The 21634-nt window shown below is 42.1% G+C and overlaps 1 protein-coding gene and 1 pseudogene across 3 annotated transcripts in view; one reads left to right on the forward strand and one right to left on the reverse strand.

Annotated features, from left to right (window-relative positions):
- The window catches only part of TMCC3 (transmembrane and coiled-coil domain family 3), a 317061-nt gene that overhangs the window by 56870 nt on the left and 238557 nt on the right, over positions 1 to 21634 (forward strand). The window contains exon 1 of one of the 2 annotated variants that reach the window (XM_033221037.1): positions 1929 to 2023. The exons of the other annotated variant lie outside the window; for it this stretch is intronic. The gene's annotated coding sequence lies outside the window, so the exon portion shown is untranslated. Of the gene's footprint in view, positions 1 to 1928; positions 2024 to 21634 lie in introns of those variants that run through there. 2 annotated transcript variants of the gene reach the window in all.
- LOC117090752 overlaps positions 1 to 21634 on the reverse strand; it is an 80604-nt pseudogene that overhangs the window by 15957 nt on the left and 43013 nt on the right. The gene's annotated exons all lie outside the window — the stretch shown is intronic.

A 21634-nucleotide genomic window follows, 5' to 3' on the forward strand; every position in this document is an offset into this window, starting at 1 on the left:
GGAGATAGTTTTTCGAGGACCCTGCCACCCTCCAGCTTCCTCTCTGCTCAGGACTCCTTTAATCTGGTGTCAGTGGATTTGTCCCATCACTTTGTGGTTTTGTCCCATCATCACTTTGGACATATTCCAGTTAGGTTGTAATGCACCAGGATTCTTCTTCTTGACTTAAAAAACAAAACAAAACAAAACAAAAAAAAAGGAGGAGGATTAAATTCCTTTTGTTCATAGGATTGCTCTTATAGTGTCATCTTCCTTTTTCTTATGCTCCTGATCTTCTGAAATCATATCTCCCTGTGAGCCATTCCTCAATTTTTTGGTGTGTTCCCTGAGTGTGGGACACACCTCAGATGGATCCGGGGATAGTTTCTTTTTGACTTGATCCAAGATATACCTCTTCATGAAAATGTGTGTTGACCAGGGACTGTGTGTGTGTAGAGGGTCAACATTCTTTCCCATCTGCTTTTAAGTAAGTGCTGACTTTGCCAGGCCAGGTGAATGAGCCCACAGTCATTTTAAGGTGGAAATAATTGGTTAGTTTAGGCTGTTTCAGCATTTCCCAAACCTAGATTCTAGTAGATATTCCTTGAAAAAGGTGTTAGCAGTGGTGAGTCCATACAGGTCTGCAGCAACCTCAGTTCTTCCCTCTTCAGTAGGAAAAATTTGACAGAGAGACCAAGGCAAGTTTTAGAGAAGGAGTGAAGGTTTATTCAAAAGCGTTAGAGCAGGAACGAAAGGAGGTAAACTTGGAAGAGGGTCCAGAGGGTGACTGGAGAGATCAAGGGTGTGGATTGACCTTTGACTTGGGATTTTATATGTTGTCCTATTTCCAGGGGCTGGTGTCCCTTCTCTCCTGATTCTTCCCTTGGGCGGGCTCTCCGCATCCGCAGTGGCTGCCAGCACTTAGGAGTGAGGCATGCACAGTATGTTTACTGGAGTTGTACACATGCTCACTCGAGGCATTCTTCCCTTACCAGTTGAGTGTTCCTAGAAGGTCTTATGCCACTTAAACTTTGCCATTTGACCTCTTTTTTGCTTGAGCCCACTGGTCCAGCTCCTGAGATCTTATTAGGGAGCCGCTGATCCTCAGTTTCAGATGTTTCTATCTGTTGGGAGACTGCCTTTCCCTGGTGCTGGCTGTGACCAATTATTATTTTATTTTATTTTATTTTATTTTATTCTTTTATTTAGATTCTCGCTTTGTCGCCTAGGCTGGAATGCAGTGGTGTGATCTCGGCTCACTGCAACCGCTACCTCCTGGGTTCAAGAGATTCTCCTACCTCAGCCTCCTGGGTAGCTGGGATTACAGGTGCCCGCAACCACACCCTGCCAATTTTTGTATTTTTAGTAGAGATGGAGTTTCACTGTGTTGGCCAAGCTGGTCTCAAACTCCAGACCTCAAGTGATCAGCCCACCTCGGCCTCCCAAAGTGCTGGGATTACAGGTATGAGCCACCGTGCCCGGCCCAATTATTATTTTAGAGAGACAGTTAACTGCCTGACACCGATAGTTGCCTGACACTCCTGGAGTGGGGCAGGGGAGCCCTCTTCTGCCCTGCTCAGGTCTAACTAGCTACCTACTATTACAAAAGGAGTCTGTGGTTAAGTAAGTTTTCAAACAGTGGGTTAAGCACAACTAAACAGGTTTTGTTCCTGGAAGGGGCTGAGGCTTTTAATATGCTAATGGTATTGTGGCAAGAGGGGAGTATAGTACGGGTTCCCCAACCTTACTTGGCCACAACACCTTTGTGTGCCTGAGCATCTTGGGACCAGCAGCCTATAGGACCCTGGAAATTGCTGGACTAAAGGACAGTGATCTGAGAGACAGGAAAGTACCCGCAGTGGGACAGTGCGAAGAGAGCAATTTTATAAACACTTCTGCTTTTGTTTCTTAGTTTTTGTTTCTCAGTGCTTATTTTTAACCTAAGTAGTAGTCATTTGAAGCTCTCAGAAGCTCATGGGCTCTTATCAGATGAAAGTACCCCAGACCTTGCAGGATTAGGAACCTCATCTGGCCTGAACAGAAGGTAAAATTGCTGTCTGATTTTCTTTTTAAAGAAACCTGTTACTGAAGCAGGCGATTCAGTTCTTTCTGGTATACATTTAAGACCTGTTAAATATATATTCTGCCTCAAGGGGAAATCATATTCTAAAAAGTAAACAATTCATAGGCAATTCTTGTACTTTGAGAATCCATTAATGGCTTTTAGAAGGCAAATTTTGTTGTCAAGGGGACAGGTTATATGTGCAACTTGCTTCTATTAATACTTTTCTGGGCAGATTAAATGAACTAGTATTTAACTTGGTCTAATAGAATGTTAGCCAGAACAGTGCCTGGTAACAACAACAATAATACTAGCTAACATTTCGTAAGTGGTCACTATGTGCCATTAACTGTTATACATATGTTAACTAATTTAATCCTCACAAAAATTCAATGAAGTAGCTGTTATTTTTACTCCCACTTTATAAATGAGAAAATATAGTAATATAGAATATATTACATATATACAGTAATATTGTAGCAGGACGAGCCACAGACAAAACCCCTCAGACACCAAGTTAAAGAAGGAAGGGCTTTATTCATCCAGGAGCATTGGCAAGACTCACGTCTCAAAAACTGAGCTGCCCGAGTGAGCAATTCCTGTCCCTTTTCAGGGTTTACAACTCTGAGGGAGTCTGTGTGAGAGGGTGGTGATCGATTGAGCAAGCAGGGGGTACGTGACTGGGGGCTACATGCACCGGTCATCAGAATGAAACAGAACAGGACAGGGATTTTCACAATGCTTTTCCATACAATGTCTGGAATCTATAGATAACATAACCGGTTAGGTCAGGGATTGATCTTTAACTACCAGGCCCAGGGTGTGGCACTGGGCTGTCTGCATGTGGATTTCATGCCTGCCTTTTAGTTTTTACTACTTCTTTCTTTGGAGGCAGAAATTGGGCATAAGACAATATGAGGGGTGGTCTCCTCCCTTAATATAGCATAATAGTGAAGCTAGAACCAGTGATTGGCTCTATATTCATAAGAGTGAGTAACAAAGCAAAGCAGATTTTACAGTAAGTTCTTTCTTTAATTTTTTTTTTTTTGAGACAGTCTCGCTTTGTCATCCAGGCTAGAGTGCAGTGGTGCGATCTCGGCTCACGGCCCGCCTCCCAGGTTCAAGCAATTCTTGTGCTTCAGCCTCCTAAGTAGCTGGGGTTCCAGGCCCCAGCCACCACACCCGGCTAATCTTTGTATTTTTAGCAGAGATGGGGTTTCACTATGTTGGCCAGGCTGGTCTTGAGCTCCTGGCCTCAAGTGATTTGCCCACCTTGGCCTCCCAAAGTGCTGGGGTTACAGGCATGAGCCACTGCCCCCAGCCTACAGTACAGTTCTTTAATTTTGAGATTGAGCTCAGTTTCCTAAAATCCTAGGTAGCATGTAATATATAATTGATTTTGGATTACTTTGTTCTCCTTTAGATATCTATCATAGGATTTTTAACTTCTAATTTGGAATTTTTAGACATCAGTAGATAGTATAAAAATGGAATTTACTTATGTATTTATCCAACAGCCTTTTGGGGACCAGTTTCTGAGTTTGATTTTAGGGCTGCAAAGATGACTGAGCCCATAGTTCCCTGTCCTCATAGAGATGCCATCAAATGGCAAAGAGGTATAATCCTTCAAGCAGTTATCATTGCTTTCTTTTTTTTTTTTTTTTTTGAGACGGAGTCTCACTCTGTCGCCCAGGCTGGAGTACAGTGGCGCGATCTCGGCTCACTGCAAGCTCCGCTTCTCAGGTTCACGCCATTCTCCTGCCTTAGCCTCCCGAGTAGCTGGGACTACAGGCACCCGCCACCATGCCCGGCTAATTTTTTGTATTTTTTTTTTTTTTTTTTTTTTGAGACGGAGTCTCGCTCTGTCACCCAGGCTGGAGTGCTGTGGCCGGATCTCAGCTCACTGCAAGCTCCGCCTCCGGGGTTCACGCCATTCTCCTGCCTCAGCCTCCCAAGTAGCTGGGACTACAGGCGCCGCCACGTCGCCCGGCTAGTTTTTTGTAGTTTTTAGTAGAGACGGGGTTTCACCGTGTTAGCCAGGATGGTCTCGATCTCCTGACCTCGTGATCTGCCCGTCTCGGCCTCCCAAAGTGCTGGGATTACAGGCGTGAGCCACCGCGCCCGGCCGGCATCATTTCTTATGCCATAATAGGAAAAGTAGTTTCATGAATCTCATTTTAAAAAGTCAAAGAGAAAAAGTCTGTAGGCTGCCTGCCGTGGGTCTAGACGCCAGGGAGGTGTCATACCTCTCAGATGACTTTTGAGTTGTTCCCCAGCCCTGGCTCAATTTCACCCAGCGCCCTCAGCTGCAGCTGGTAGCATAATGTTGCTCCTGAATGTGGGTTTCTTAAGACTGGGAGAGGGCTTATTAGGGAGAGAGATCATGTGCTGTGAAAGGAGCACCACAGGCCCCTTTGATGATCTCCTTAAATGCCCTTTTCAACAGGGTCAGGTGCGCTTTTTGTAACGCAAATGAAGAGACAAAAGCCGAGTGCCAGAGAGTTCTCCTGTGAGGGAAAGAAAAAGGCTGGCAGTGTGCTTGGCTGTGATGGAACTCATTTGACACTGAGGACTGGGTTATTCTTGTTTGTTTGTTTGTTTTCTTTTTGAGACAGAGTCTCCCTCTGTCGCCCAAGCTGGAGTGCAGTGACGCGATCTCGGCTCACTGCAACTTTTGCCTCCTGGGTTCAAGTAATTCTCATGTCTCTGCCTCCCGAGTAGCTGGGATTACATACTTGTAATCCTTTAGCTCATTGACCATATTTAATATAATTGATTTAACACCCTTGATAGTAATTCTGTTGTCTGGGTTCACTTGTTAATATTTCTGACAAATTTCTTTTTTTCCTGTGAATGACTATTTTCCCATTTCTTTGTATGCTTTGTAAATTTTTGTTGAAAATTGGAAATCTTGAGTACTATAATATTATAACTCTAGAAATGCCATTTTCCCACTCCTCAGGGATTGCTGACTTTTTTCCATTAAGGACTAGTGCTGTTAATTTGTGACTTTTCTAAACTCTTTTTGCAAATATGTATTTCTTGTTTTGTGTGGTCACTGAAGTTTCTGTTGTGTTATCTCTGTGGTCAGTCAGTGACCTGAAAAATATTTCCTTAAATTTCTGATTCCAAAAAGGGAAAGTGGGTGAGAGTTGTTTCTTAACATTTTCCTGGATGCTGCCAGGGGAAGTTGCTGCCACCAAGAGGGCCAAAACCAAAGTGGGTGTCTGCATCAACCCCTCAGGCACTGCTAGACCAACAAAAATGTACAACACCAATGTCTGGAAGAGAAAGTCCCCACTACCTACTCTGGTACCAGCAAGCCTAGAACATGGACTGCTGTCCTCAAAGCTGTGATGGGAATGGTAGCTGATTCACTTATGTTGCTGTCTTAGGAAAGATCAGCAGTCCCTCCCTTCATCAAGCCCTCCCCTGGTTATTTTAAGTGTCTAGTTAGGTTCTACTATTTAGTTCTTAAATAGTTGATTCCAGTCACTCCTTCTGGGTCAATCGTTGTTTCAGTAGAGGGACAGCTCCTGGAGCTTCCTGCTCTGTTAGTTTTCATGACATTCCTCCTGAAAGCCTGATTTTAATTTTTTAATTTTATTTTTTCTCCAGCTTTACTGAAGTATAATTGACAAATAAAAATTGTGTATATTAAAGGTATACAACAGGATGTTTTGAGGTATACACACACACACATTGTAAAACAGTTACCATAATCTAGCTAATTAACATATTCATCACCTTACACAGTTCCATTTTTTCATATGTGGTTGGTGAGAATGTTTAAGATCTATCTACTGTCTTAGCAAATTTCAAGTATAAATTGTTATAAACTACCTTTGTTATAAACTGCCATCACTATTTTGTTATTACGTCTCCAGGACTTATTCATCTTATAACTGAAAGTTTATATCCTTGACCAATGTCTTCCCATTTCCTCCACTGTCCAGCCCCTGGCAACCACCATTCTATTTTCTGTTTCTGAATTCATCTTTCTTAGATTCTACATGTATGTGAGATCATGCAGTATTTGTCTGTGTCTGGCTTATTTCACTTAGCATAATGTCCTCCATGTTCATCCATATTGTCACATATGTCAGGATTTCATCTTCTTTTTTTAAAGCTGAATAATATTCCACAGTGTATATATAGCGCATTTTCTCTGTTCGTAGATCTGTTGCTAGACACTTAGGTTGTTTCCATATCTTAACTATTGTCAATGATGCTGCATTGAACGTGGAATTCAGATACTTTTTTGAGAACATGATTTTATTTTCTTTGGCTATATATCCAGATGGAGGATTTCTGGATCATATGGTAATTCTATTTTTAATTTTTTCAGAAACTTCCATACTATTTTCCATAATGGTTGCACCAATTTACGTTCCCATTATCAATGCATAAGAGTTGTTTTTTTCCTCCTTGCCATACACTTGTTAACTTTTGACTTTTTGATCATAGTCATCCTAACAGGTGTGAGATGATATCTTATTGTTTTGATTTGCATTTTCCTCATGATTAGCGATGTTGAGCACCTTTTCATACACTTGTTGGCCATTTGTATGTCATCTTTGGAAAAAAATCTATCAGTGTCTTTTGCCCGTTTTTTTTTCTTGGAGACAGGGTATTTATTTATTTATTTATTTATTGAGATGGAGTCTCGCTCTGTTGCCCAGGCTGGAGTGCAGTGGCACAATCTTGGCTCACTGCAAGCTCCACCTCTTGGGTTCACACCATTCTCCTGCCTCAGCCTCCCCAGTAGCTGGGACCATAGACGGCTGCTACCACGCCTGGGTAATTTTTTTTTTGAGACGGAGTCTTGCTCTGTCGCCCAGGCTGGAGTGCAGTGGCCGGATCTCAGCTCACTGCAACCTCTGCCTCCCAGGTTCACGCCATTCTCCTGCCTCAGCCTCCTGAGTAGCTGGGACCACAGGCGCCCGCCACCACGCCCAGCTAATTTTTTGTATTTTTAGTAGAGATGGGGTTTCACCATGTTAGCCAGGATGGTCTTGATCTCCTGACCACGTGATCCGCCCGTCTCGGCCTCCCAAAGTGCTGGGATTACAGGCTTGAGCCACCGCGCCCGGCCCTTAATTTTTTGTATTTTTTAAGTAGAGACAGGGTTTCACCGTCTTAGTCAGGATGGTCTCGATCTCCTGACCTTGTGATCCACCAGCCTTGGCCTCCCAAACTGCTGGGATTACAGGCGTGAGCCACCGCGCCGGGCCGGAGACAGGACCTTGCTCTGTTGCCCAGGCTGGAGGGCAGTGGCATGATCATAACTCACTGCAGCCTTGACTTCTGGGGCTCAGGCAATCTTCTTGCCACCCAAGCAGCTCGGACTATAGGTGCACATCATCATTCCCAATTAATCTTTTAAAATTTTTTTTAGAGACAGGGTCTTACTGTGCGGCCCAGGCTGGTCACAAACTCCTGAGCCCAAGGGATCCTACTGCCTGAACCTCTCAAAGTGCTAGGATTACAGGCATGAGCCACTGTGTCTAGCCCCTTTCCCATCTTTACGTTGGGATATTATTATTATTTGCTGCTGAGTTGTATGAGTTCCTTATATATTTTAGATATTAATACCTCATCTTATATATATGGTGTTCAAATGTTTTATCCCATTCCTTTCATTGCCTTTTCATTTTGCAGATTGTTTTTGCTGTACAGAAACTTTTCAGTTTGGTACAGTCCCCCTTGTTTGTTTTTGCTTTTTTTTGCCTGTGCTTTTGGTATCGTATCAAAAATAAATAAATAAATAAATAAATAATCAAGACGTGTCTTGATTGCCAAGACGAATGTAATGGAGCCAAGACAAATGTAATGGAGCTGTTCCCCTATGTTTTCTTCTAGAAGTTTTCCAGTTTTAAGTCTTAAGTTTAAGTGTTTCATCCATTTTGAGTTGATTTTTGTCTATGGCATAAGATAAAGTTTCAATTTCACTTTTTTGGCACATAGATATACAGTTTTTTCAACACCACTTATTGAAGAGACTATTCTTTCCCCGTTGTGTGTTCTTGGCACCTTTGTCTGTATGGTCATTATTTAACTGTGCATGTGTGGGTTTATTTCTGGGCTCTCTATTCTGTTCCATTGCTCTATGTGTCTGTTTTTATGCCAGTACGATACTGTTTTATTACTATAGCTTTGTAGTATAATTTGAAATCAATGAGTGTGATGCCACCAGCTTCATTCTTCTTGCTCAAGATCATGTTAGCTATCTGGGGTCTTTTATGGCTCCAAACAAATTTCGGGATTGTGTTTTCTATTTCTGTGAAAAATGCCACTGTAATTTTGATAGGAATTGCATTGACTCTATATATCACTTTGGGAATATGGACATTTTGACAATATTGATTCTTCTGATTCAAGAACACAGAATATCTTTCTGTTTGTATCATCTTCATTTCTTTCATCCGTGTCTTACAATTTTCACCACACAGATCTCAAAGTCTTGTTTGTAAAGGGATAAAACTTGTTTGATTGTTTATTTGTTTTCTGTAATAGAAAGGGGCACCCACAGGAAGAAGCACCAGCCAGAAGTTCCTATCCTTCCATATCTATTGGGAACCTTTTGGGGTCCCTGCCCTCAAGGAGTTCCTTGGAAGAGGAAAGAGGCATGTAAAATGGAAAGCTTGCAGTTCCACAGAAATACTAGAAGTACAGTGCCAAAACAAGAACAAAGTGTTCAGGGGACAGAGGAGGGAGGGCTTCAAGGCTGTTGTAAAAACTTCAGGAATAAGCGAAAGCTTTATTTCCCCAGGCATGGCAAAGTCTTTGCCAGCTGTCAAGGTCTGGGTGCTGGGTCGTAAATGCAGATGCCCCTACTCTCAGCTTCCCTTTGTGGCATGTCTCCTTGCTGTCTCCACTTCCTTACCTCCTGTTCACACTTCGGTCCTACCCCAGTCAGACCATCAACCTCACTCTCACTGAAACCGCTCTTGCTGCTTCTGTGTCAGCTCCTGAGAAGCCTACCCCGGCTGCCATACTCAGAACAGCACACCTTTCTCTACCCTCTTCTCCTGCTTGACTTTTATTCATAGCTGTGGTACTTCCCGGCGTTATGTTTATGAATGGCCAAGTGATTTTCATTTAACTTATGTATGTATTTATTCAGCTGACATTGACTGAGCACCACCATGTGTCACAGGCACTGCTCTCAGCTCTGGAGACAAGTGGACAAGACAAAGTCCTTGCTTCCATGGGGTTTACGTTCTTGTGTAGAGAGGCAGACCAAAGGCAAACAAGCGAGATGGTTTCTGGTAGTGGTTAAGTGCATGGAGAAAGTCAAGTAGGGCAATGAGGTAGAGTGACTGGTGGTTGGGGAAGAGCTTCTTTCAGTTGAGTGGTCAAGGAAGGCCTTTCTGTGGAGGTAATACTTGGACTGAGACTTGAATGGTGAGACAAAGCCAGCTGTTATGGATTGAATTGTGTCCCGTAAAAATTAATATGTTAAAGCTCTAGTCCACAGTCCCTCAGAGTGTGACTTGATTTAGGATTAGGGTCCTTGCATATATAATTAGTTATGATGAGGTCATACTAGAATAGAGTGGGTCTCTAATTCAGTATGACTGGTGTCCTCAGAAAAACGAGAAATTTGGATACAGATAACACATGGGGAGAATGGCATGTGAAGATGAAGGTAGAGATCTACAGGCCAAGATACCCACCAGAAGCTAAGAGAGAAAGGTGGGACATATTCTCTCTTACAGCCCTCAGAAGGAGTCAACCTTGCCAACACTTTGATCTTGGATTTCTAGCCTTAATAACTGTGAAACAATAAATTTCTGATGCTTAAGGCACTCGGTTTATAGTACTTTGTATGACAGCCCTAGCAAACTGATACACCAGCCTTAGACAGTTATGGATCTGGGAGTATAGTGTTTCTAGCAAGAAAACAAAGTACAAAGATCCTGAGGCAGTAACTCTGTTAACCATCTAGCTCACTGTCTTGTGATTATTTGTTTTTGTATCTGTCCTCTTACCTTAGACTGTCAGCTCCTCAAGAACAAGGACAGTGTCTTATGTCTCATGATTCCCCTGTGTCTAGCATGGCGCTGGACAGAGGATTGGTGCTCAGAAGATGCATGTGCAGTCTAGGAACATATGTTCCTTTAGCTGTAAACCTACTTCGTTGTCTAGCAGGCAGCTTGTTCTCTCCAGCTCGTCCTGGAGGTATTAAATGTCTAGTTAAATGTGTTCCCTGGGATTCTTCTGCTGTAAGCAACAGAAACTAATATCTTAAATAACAAGGTAGAAAGTAGTTGACTCAAGTAAATGGAACTTAGAAGGAGATACAGCAGACCTCAGGGATGCCTGGATCCAGGGACTTCAACAGCTTACCCCTTCCCTGTTTCTGTCTGTCCGTCTCTCATTTCGGCCACTGTTCATGGAGGGGGCCCATGCTTTAAGCACTTCCTTGTACCTCCATGCAGTGGGGCAAAAGGGTCCTGGCCACTTTGGGATCATAACCTTACAGCTCTCAGTCCAAGGGAAGATAAGGACAGTTTCTTCTCAGTTTCAGTAGAAAAAAAATTCAGAGAATGGACCCTGTTTGGTCATGTTGGGTCACCAATGCCCCCCCCCCCCAGCTTGTGGCTTACATAGGGTAAGGGGAAGATTCAAGCTTTCTGGAGTCACGTAGGGTCAGGGAAAGGAGCAATTTCCCAAAGAATGATAACACACACCTCTCTCTCTGAAATCAAGGAATATACATGAGGACGTATGTCCTGTGGTGGTTATGAGCTTGGGCTCTGGACCTGCCCTGCCTGGTTCAAATCCTGACTCTGCCACTCAGCAGCTGCTGGACATGTTACTCTCTGTGCCCCATAACAGGGATAATAATGTACCCACTGAGAGGACGTTGTAAGGACAAAATGGGCTAATACACATAATGCCCTTGAAATGATGCCGGACACTCTTATCTATGCTACCTATGTAGGTGTTATTTATTATTTTTGTCACTGCTTTAAAAGAATGCATGGAACCTATCTATACCTTCTGATTGATTTTTCATTTCACCCCTTTTGTAGAGAATATTTTTCTTTCCTCTTTTCTTCATGGTCTTTACCTCCTATGTTATTTCAGATGCGAACACTTGGTTCATTTACTTATCAGCCAGTTTTTTTGTTTTTTTTTTTTTGTTGTTTGTTTGTTTGTTTGTTTTTTGAGACGGAGTCTCGCTCTGTCGCCCGGGCTGGAGTGCAGTGGCCAGATCTCAGCTCACTGCAAGCTCCGCCTCCTGGGTTGATGCCGTTCTCCTGCCTCAGCCTCCCGAGTAGCTGGGACTACAGGCGCCCGCCACCTCGCCCGGCTAGTTTTTTGTATTTTTTAGTAGAGACGGGGTTTCACCGTGTTAGCCAGGATGGGCTCGATCTCCTGACCTGGTGATCCGCCCGTCTCGGCCTCCCAAAGTGCTGGGATTACAGGCTTGAGCCACCGCGCCCGGCCCAATCAGCCAGTTTTTAACCCTCAATAATTTTGTCTTTAAAACCTACATTCACATGTATTACTAGGACATTTCAGGTGATTCGTTTTGTTTGTGTTTACTGAAAATGGGTGCATTTTCATTAGGTATAAACTGAAGAAGGGAATACAGTCATTCACCACATAGTGACAGTGTGGTCCATAATAGATGGTCATCCCGTAAGATAATGGAACTGAAAATTCCTATCGCCTACTGACATCATAGCCGTCATAATGTTGCAGTGCAATGCATTACCTTTTCTATGTTTAGACATGTTTAGCTGCACACATACTTACCACTGTGTTACAACTGGCTACAGCATTCAGTACAGAAACATGCTGCACAGGTTTTTAGTCTAGGAGCAATAGGCTATACCGTGTAGCCTAGGTATGTAGTAGGCTATACCATCTAGGTTTGTGTAAGTACACTTTAGGATATTCACACAGTGATGAAATAGCCTAATGACAAATTTCTCAGAATGTAGCCCTGCCATTAAGCTCCGTTGTTAAGCAACACATGACTGTATTTCATTGCAGCTGGCAGGAGTTGCGTTTGAGATCTGTAAGGCCTTTGAATTTTGAGAGCCAAAGATGTCAGATAAGGTCTGAAGATTAATAATAGTTAGAGTATACTGAATACTTCCTCTGTGGCAAGCACTGTGCTAAGGGTTTTATGTGGATTATCTCATTGATCCTCACAGAAATGTTGCTAGATGGTGAACCTATGAGTAAATCAGGGGTCAAGAAAGTTGGCAGAGTTCTCATCGATGGGATCTGTGAATTAGGCCCAATCTCTTTGATGCTAACGTCTGAGCTTTGACCACTAACTCAGTGACCATCATTTGCCATTACAGGATAATGGTAGGTGAAATACAAGATTTCAAATACGAAAAAAAAAAAAAGAAAAAGAAAAATGAGATACACAACTAGCTATAGATAAACAAATAGCATATTGGCTATTGATGCATGAAGACGGCTTCAGGATTACCATAGAAATCCTGGCATGGCTAATTCCCCAATTTTATGCAAAAAAATTTACGTTTCTCTCTATAGATATTATATATTATATATGTTAAAAAATTAATGTACACATGAAAACAACACTGATTCTTATTTATTTTTCAAAGTTATTTTTATGATATTATTATATTTTATGTTTGCTCTTTGGTACTGTGAAGTCTAAATGGGGCACTATAATATATACTTCTTGCATCCCAAAATGACCCCAGTTTTTAGACAAGAGGAAAAGAAACTAGTGTCTGAGACAGATATTTCATCATTTTCCTATTCACAGAGAAACGGCTACTATGCATGCTCTGCTGTACTCAGGCTATGCCTGGATGCTTGTAGTTTACATCATTTTCCACCAAAGAATGCCTACTATGTTCCAGACACTGTTCTAAGTGTTGGAGATACATCAGTGAATAAGACAGACAAACTCTTTCCTCTTTCTGGAGCATGCATTCTAGTTGGGGAATATAGGCAGTAAAGAAGTACATGAATCTAATATAAAATATGTCAGGTGATAACATTTTATGGAGAAAAATAAAGCAAGGGGGAGAGAAAGAAGGTGCTTTGAGGGATGGGTTACAATTTAAAATGGAATGATCAGGGAAAGGCCTCACTGAAAAGGTGATGTTTGAACAATTACTGGAGAAAGGTGAGAGAGGGAGCCTCGTGGGTACCTGGTGAAGTCACCAAGTCATGGGAATAGTAAGTGCATAAGCTGGAGCTGGCTGGGGTGGCTGCAGACAAGCTGGGACTGGGAAGAGCACCGTGAAGGGCTGAGGGCTCGTTTATTGAAACGGCTCTGAGGGCAGAGTTGGGGAGATACAGGAGCTCGTTTGGGATCATGATATGCCCATTAGTCTGAGCAGAGGTGTTGAGTAGGTAACTGGAAGTAGAAGTCTGGTTCTGGGGTAGAGATTACACATTTGGGAGCCATCAGCGTGTGGATTGCATTTACATTCCTGAAATTGGATGAGAGCACCAACAGAGTTACTGTAGACAAGGAAGTCTGGGACTCAATTCTGGAGCACGCCAAGAGTTGGGAAGATGAGGACAAAGTTGTGAAAGAGACTTGGAAGGCGCATCCAGGCAGGAAGAGGAAAATATAGTAGAGAGTAGTGTCTTGGAAGTCAACTAAAGAGATTTCAAGAGGAGAGAATGTTAATTCTGTGGATTTCTGCTAATCAGTCCATTGAGATGACCACAAATTGACCCCACTGGATTTAGCAGTGGCCACTGAAGGTCATTGGTGCAATTTCATTGGAAGCTGACTGCTGATTAATGCCATCTGTCAGGGTTTTTCTCTGCAAAGTGGACATTATGTGCTCAATTGTGCACCCTGTGGCTTACATTCAATTTTTTCCTGCTTTACTATCCCAGCAAAATGTTTCTACACACCTATCCTTGTAGATGCAGTTTGTTTTTTTGTTGTTGTTTTTTGTTTTGAGATGGAGTCCCACTCTGTTGCCCAGGCTGGAGCGCAGTGGGACGATCTCGGCTCACTGCAACCTCTGCCTCCTGGATTCAAGCGATTCTCCTTCCTCAGCCTCCCAAGTAGCTGGGATTACAGGCACTCACCACCACACTTGGCTAATTTTTATATTTTTAGTAGAGATGGAGTTTCACCATGTCAGCCAGGCCGGTCTTGAACTCCTGACCTCAAATGATCCACTCTCCTCGTCCTCCCAAAGTGCTGGGCTTATAGGCATGAGCCACTGTGCCTGGCTTCATAGATGCAGTTTTTAAGCTGAGGGAGATTGTCATCCAGCTGCCTCATCTCACAGCTGTGGAGAGCAAAACTTGCACAGGTTAAGTGAGACAAGCAGGTTTGTTCATGGTAGAGTCAGGACAGCGATTCTGGGATTCCTAATGCCAGACCTACCGTTTTATCTGCCAAACCTGGCCTGTGTGCCAAAAGTCATAGACTATCAATTCTGGGGCAGACAGAGAATGGCTCCTTCCTTGTTCCTCTAATTCTTACTGTTTTTTGTCTGATAAACTAATTGAGCATAGATGGAACACAGAGCTCCAGAATGCTTGGAGTTCTTCAAAACCTGGTTTGAATCCCAGTGCTTTCACTCACTAGCTGTATGACTTTGTACTGGCTAATTCATCTCAATGAACCTCAGTTTATTCATCGGCAAAATGGGGATAATAATGGCACCCCATAGAATTGTGTGAATTAAGCTGCTGCTTGCTTGTAAAGTGCTCCCCACAGTGCCAGTACACAGGCGTGTTCCATACATGGTGGCACTTGTGATTATTAGGATATTGGGACTGTAGTTTCCATGATATTGCTCTTGTTAAAACCATCTTTAAAAAGATTTTTAATTGATGCCATTGCCTGGGTTTTATTTATGAAACAGATTGGGTAGAGTCACACCCACAAATCTGTTAAGATATATCCTAAAGAAGTTACCAGATGTCTTTTTCTTTTTCTCCTGGTTGCTGCTACTAGGGGAAAAACTCTGACAAAATTTAAAGCAACACACTGCACACTCAGGGAAAATAGGTAATTTGTTCCCCTTTGTTAGCACTGAGAAAACAAAACGGTCAGTTTCCAATTCCCTGGCTTGCCGACACTCATGCAGGGAGATAGCAGCGAGAGGGAGCAGCTGCACGTGTTAGGTATACCTAAGAACTTGATATCTGGGAGGTAAGTGTTCATAGACCTGCAAGATGCTTAAGGGCTGCTCTATTTAGAACATGTTTGTGGTTCCTATTAGGAATAATGCAGATTGTTTCCAATGAATCTGCACCAACTCTTTTCAAAATACACTTGGAAAATTAATTGGTAGTGCCAATAAAGTGGTAATGTGTGGTTATAGACTTTCCTTTCTCAAATCAGCATGTGGTTAAAAAAATTATTGATCATACCAAACCTCAAGCAATAGCGGTAAAACATTTCTTAACTCCAGTCCTTTTCTGGGGGTCAGTGAACTGTTTACCTGACTCTGCATGCCTGTGTGCGTGTGTGTGTGTGTGTGTGTGTGCTCGCCTGTGTGGAGAGTAGAGCTTGAGAAAGGAGAGAGTAGGGAACATAAAGGAGAAGGATGAATTATAGAATATCTTTCAAAATTGTTGCAAGTCTATTTCTTTAAGCACATACAGGAACTTGAATTTACTCCAGAGTGTTTTTGCATTTAATATTAGGGTAGGACATGATGTATGAATAGAAAAGATAAATGTGTTTAGATGGTAATTAGTGGCATCATTTCTTTACATTCATGCAATTAACACTGTAATTCCAATTATATGCTAGACATTGCACTAGGCATGGGCCAATAAATAATAATTAATGCTACCCTCTTTTTGTTAGGTTTAATATGATGTAAACAGTAACATGAAAATGGTAAAGAACTCCATGTTACACAAGTACAGTGAAAAATGAGTTTCTTTTCCATCTTACACCATCCATTTATTTTGACTGACCTTCCTGAGAATTTCACTGTATATCCGTTTGTGTATGTATACATCATTATAATCTATTCTTGTTGTTTTTTAGTACAAATGAGATACTTTAAAGAGGGTTCTACCTCTTGCTTTTTTTCATTCAGCATTTGTTCTTGTTAATATGTTAACACCAACTGATGTACTCCATTGGTTTTATTATAGTTGCATAGCATTTCATTGTATGGATGTACCGTAATTTAATTTTCCAGACTTCTAACTTGTTTTAAAATGGGTATATTACCTTCTGCACTACAGGGTTCTCTTTTAATGAGAATTACACAAAATAACATCTATGACTGCCACCCTGGTGCTGGCACATCATAGATTTACAATGAATATTGGTAGAAGAGATGAATTGGTCTTGTTTCTTCATTTATTTTGCATACTGTTTTCTTTATGGATAATGAAAAATACAATTCCTTACTAAGAATGATCACATAGTCCAAAGTAATGAGGTCTGTGCTAATGAGGTTTGTGTCCTATCAGCTGCATCCCGAGCATAGTGACACACTCCATTTGCATAGTTACATACTCAATAAGTGTTCTTGATGATGACAGCATCAATAGATCTATTTTAGAAAGCTGTTGTCCGTCAGCACCCAGGAGGAAATGGTAACTGTCTATAGACTGGCAAACTCTGACACATTTCTTTCTGTCTGGCAGGCATTTTAATTTGAGTGAATGACAGAGGCCTTAAACTCAGTTCAGACTCTGGAAGCATGTAAACATTGGTCAGAATTGTTCCCAGAGTCCTTTAAGCCTTTAGGGAATCTGATTCTGAGGACCCAAGAGGTGCAGTTCGGGTGGAGAGATATTCCACCCCCTGTGAAAGGGATTCTCTGTGTTTCACTTCAGGCACGCCTTGGTTCATTGGACAAATGGTCTTCTTCAAGGTCATCTGTGATACAGGTGTTTTAGAAAGTGGCTCAGTTATTACTTACCTGCCACTCAGTTCTCTCTGGTGCTTGGAGGCCTGTGGTGGGTAAGATTCCCTGTTAGCCACCAGGGAGGACACTGAGGCATATATGATGCAGACTCTGCCCTGAGGAAGCTAGCATGTTGTTTGGGGAGACGTGACATTACCCCCAGACAGCAAGCAGTATGGTGTATGCTGGAAATATAGGAGCAGGGGCTCTGGGGTCAGACTGTCTGGCTCCCCTCTTTAGCTGTGTGACTTGGCAAGGCAGTTAACATATTGCGTCTCTGTTTCCTCATCTGTAGAATGGGGATAATAAGAGTACTTACCTCATTGTTGTGAGAACTAAATAACTTAATACGTGGAAAGTGCTTGAACAGTGTCTGACACACAATGAGTGCTCAGTGATTGTTAACTGTTGTTGCCATTACATACAACACTGCAAAATGAAAACAGATGGCAGTAACTACTATTTTATAGTAAGATATTGGGTTTGCAAATGAAAGGCTTTAGGCTAAGTGTTTCGTATTTGATATCTCATCCAATCCTTAGAATAATCTGTGAAGTAAGATATTTTGAAGATGAGAAAACTGAAGTTCAGAGAGGTTAAGTAGCTTGCCCAAGATCATACAGCCATTAAGTAATTTGAAATCATATGTAACTCAGAAACCTATGCTCTTTCCTCTAAACAGTATTTCTGGGGAAATAAAGGAAAGGAAGTAACCTTCATTTTGTGGAGGAACAACAGGGCTTAGAGCACTTAAGTGACTTGCCTGAGATCCCATGGAAACTCAGGTTTTCTCAGACCACATCCCAGTGTTTCTAACTATCCATGGGGCTGGCATGCTAAGGAGGACAGAATGGAACGTCTTGCTCCCAAGAAGACAGGCAGGACCAATGCACCCAAATAGGCCAGCTGGGGCCAAATATAAAGGGAAATCTTTCTGTGAAGCCATCCAATATGAAATGAGATAAGCAGTGTATTTCTCTCTAACATAAAGGAATTTGGAAGTAGATAGTCCAGAGTTTATTGTGGTGTTTTCATTAGATCATCTGGGTTCCAGCTTTCATCTTCTTGGCCTTTCGGGTGCTGCCCTTGATTTACAGTTTTAAAGGTCTCAGCCATCAATCACATTTCTGTGTCAGGAAGTGGGAAAATGAATGGCCAACCTCTTCTTTCAGAACTTTCCAGTAGACCCACCCAGCAGGTCTACTTACATGTCACTGGCTTCCTAGTTGTGGAGGTTGGCTGAGAAATGTTATGTTTTAGTGGGACATTAGTGTGCCCCGCTAAAAATCGGGTTCCATTACCAAGAAAGGAGAAGGGAATGAGAATGAGTAGAGAACTACAGTTTTCTACCACATTAATTTATGTAGCCCCCTTAGGTAAAGAAACTGAAATTCAGAGAAGACTTGTAACTTGTCCAAAGTCTCCCAACTGACAAAGGTAGAGTAGGGAAGGGGACACAGGGCACTGTCTCCTGGCTTCTGTTTGTTATATTTCTGCCTTGAATCCACACCAAGGTCCAGACCAGGGCTCTGGTTTTAGGATTCTGAAGGTCTTTCACATGAAGCAATTTTATCAAATTAACAGGAGCTGCTTGTGCCTTTGGGGGAAGCAGACTGTGGGTGATTTATTTTTTGCTTATTAGTCTTATATCCTCCAGTGTTTTCCTAATTTACTTTTCTTTTATCCTGCCTTTTTATGAATTCAAAATTATTTATCTTTTTAGTCTTTTTAGTACTTATTGATCCTTTTGTGTGCCTACTGAAGATTGCCCCCGGGCATTCAAATGCTGGTAAAGAATAATTACTATGCTAGCTAGTGAAAATAAAAATAACAACACATGAACCTTCCCTTAGGACATGGGAAATTGAGTCTGAAGTCTAGATTTGCTTCAGTATTCCAGGAAGAAATACCACTTACTGGAATACTTCCTGTTGAGATCTGTTGTTTTCCTGGGTTCTTTTTGACTTTCATATGCTCATTCATGGGGGAAAGTCATATTTAAAGAATAAAGTCATTTGCTCAACAGTTCTGAGCAATATAGATGTGATTCCTGCCTTCATATAATTTACCAAATAGCAGGAAATACAGTTACAATTGAATAGTAAAAAAACGCTCTGATGGAATAATTAGAGTTGCTATAAGCACATACCAGAGACACCCACCCAGTATTTGGAGGTAAGGTAAGGCCTCCTGAGGAAGTGACATTTCATGCTGAGCCCTGAAGGTGATCAAGAATTAGCCACAAGATTTTTCCAGACCTAGGAAGCAGGATGCATAAAGATTGAGGAATGAGGGGGATGTTGGTACATGCCTCTGAGTTCCTCAAATGCGCCAACATCTCCCTCATTCCTCAGTGAGGCTGAGGCTCGTTCATACTGAGCCTAGCTAGGAGACTAGAGATAGTAGGTGCAGACTGGTAGGCTGTGACTAGGTCACACGAAGTCTGATAAGCCACACAAAGGCTCCTTCCCACATTGGGATCCCATTATAGGATTAAAACTAGGGAATGACATCTGAGATTTGGGGTGCAGAAGGTGATGGAGAGTGTTTCAGTATGTGCAAATGTCCTGAAGTGGAAAGGTTGAGCAGGAATGTGGAACCTAACAGGTGGCTACCTTCACTGGAGTACACCAAGCAAGGGTGGGGGGGGGTGACATCCAGTGAAGGATGGAGATGAAGTCTCCACTTTGAGTCTTCTAGTCTGTCGATGATTTTTTTTCTTTATCCTAGGAAAACTATTATTTTAGCTTCTAGGTAGTGAATAAGTTGGGGGCAGGGGTAGCAAGAGTAAAAGAGAGAAACCAATTAGGAAGACATTGTAGTTATACAGGGAAGAGAGGTGATTATGACTTAGACTAAGATGGTCAAGTGGCAAACATGGAGAAAAGTAGACCAACTTAATGTAAATTTTAAAGAGCTTGCTGGAGGACAAGGGTTAGGGATTAACCTGCTTATCCCCAGGCTGGTGTTTGCTTATGAATACAGAAATCCTAGCTCATGGGTTTGTCCACAGAGAAGGCTGTCGTCTGGGAGGCTGGTAGAGCACAGCCTCAGGATGGAGCCATGAGGTTGCCCAAATGCTAACAAGAAAATTCACTGGACACCTCCAGGGGATCTGGACAGGAAGGAAACCTGGAGTTTATATTGTGATCATGCAGCTTGGATGCTTCTTGAGCTATAGTCTTCACCCTCCCCTTGTTTTTCCTTGTAACTTTGATTTATTGTCAGGGTTCCGACCTCTGGAGCCTGGTAGAGCAAGTGTAATCCCTCTTCCACATGACAGGTGTTCCAAGACAGCTGTCCTGTTAACAAGTCTTCCTCAAAGTACACATCCCTGTTCCTTCAGCCATTCCTCATGGGGTTTAGCTTTGAAGCACTTTGCCAACCTGTCAGTCACTTTCCTTCAGACACATTTCATTGTATAGTGTCCTTCCTAAATGTGATGGATTGCAGCCGGCTGTCACCTTGACAACAGAGACAAAGGCCTTAGGGGAAGAGGACAGAAATTCTTTAACATTTATATCTCTCATTATTAAAGGTAATACATACTCAGAGAAGAATATTGAAAAATACAGAAGAGTATAAGGAAGAAAACTTGAATTCCTGTAATACTACCACCCAGAAATAATTAGCTGAAATTTTGGTTTAGTTTCCTCTGATCTTTTTTATACATATTTATTATTTTAAAAATTGGTATAGATAGATCCCTTTTGTATTCAACTTTTCATGTCTTTAAAAGTGCTCATCACCATCATTTTATTGACCATTTCCTGATATAATAAATGTTTCTAGTTTTTCACTTTTATAAATAACGTGCAATGGTACATAAATAACGTAAGTAACAGCATTGCAGCACATAAATCCTTTTTACTTGTCTTATCTCCTTAGGGTAGATTCTGAAATGCAATTACTGGGTACAAACATTTTCTGGGCTCTTGGTATATATGGCCAGATTGTCCTCCAGAAGGGATTTACCCATTCCACTTCCTACCCCAAAACACAGATAGGCAAACTTGTTCGTTTCAATATGCCTTCACCCAGTCCAGAAGGATATAAGTGGAGATAAGTCCCAAATTCAAGGAGGGGAAGCGTGGATAGAATACCACTCATTCAAATAGCTAACATTTTTCGGTGCTTATTTGTGTGCCAAGTGCTTGCTAAGCATGTTTCATATTTATATCAAGTACTTCTCACATCACCACTATACATCATATGCCATTACAGATAAAGAAAAGGCCAGGCGCGGTGGCTCACGCCTCTAATCCCCGCACTTTGGGAGGCCGATGTGGGTGGATTGCCAGGATTCAGTAGTTCAAGACCAGCCTGGGGCCAACATGGCGAAACCTCGTCTCTACTAAAAATACAAAAATTAGCCGGGCGTAGTGGCGCCTGCCTGTGATCCCAACTATTTGGAAGGCTGAGGCAAGAGAATCACTTGAACCCGGGAGACGGAGGTTGTAGTGAGCTGAGATGGTGCCACTGCACTCCAGCCTGGGTGACAGAGGGAGGCTCCATCCCCCTGCAAAAAAGAAATAGACACAGATCATTAAGGATTTGCCAAAGGTCACACAGATAGCTTGACAGTGAAGATAATTATTTGGGTATAAATAATATAATAGTTGACTGAAAGAGGCTTTCATTCCAGATTTATTTTAAAGTAAACATTTTTCTTTAAGTGTAACATACATACAGGACGGTGTCCACATCTTTAAGCATATTACTTGAGGAATTA

This window comes from Trachypithecus francoisi, unplaced genomic scaffold (genome assembly GCF_009764315.1).
Source record: "Trachypithecus francoisi isolate TF-2019V2 unplaced genomic scaffold, Tfra_2.0 Lachesis_group11, whole genome shotgun sequence".
NCBI classification, from domain to species: Eukaryota; Metazoa; Chordata; class Mammalia; order Primates; family Cercopithecidae; genus Trachypithecus; species Trachypithecus francoisi.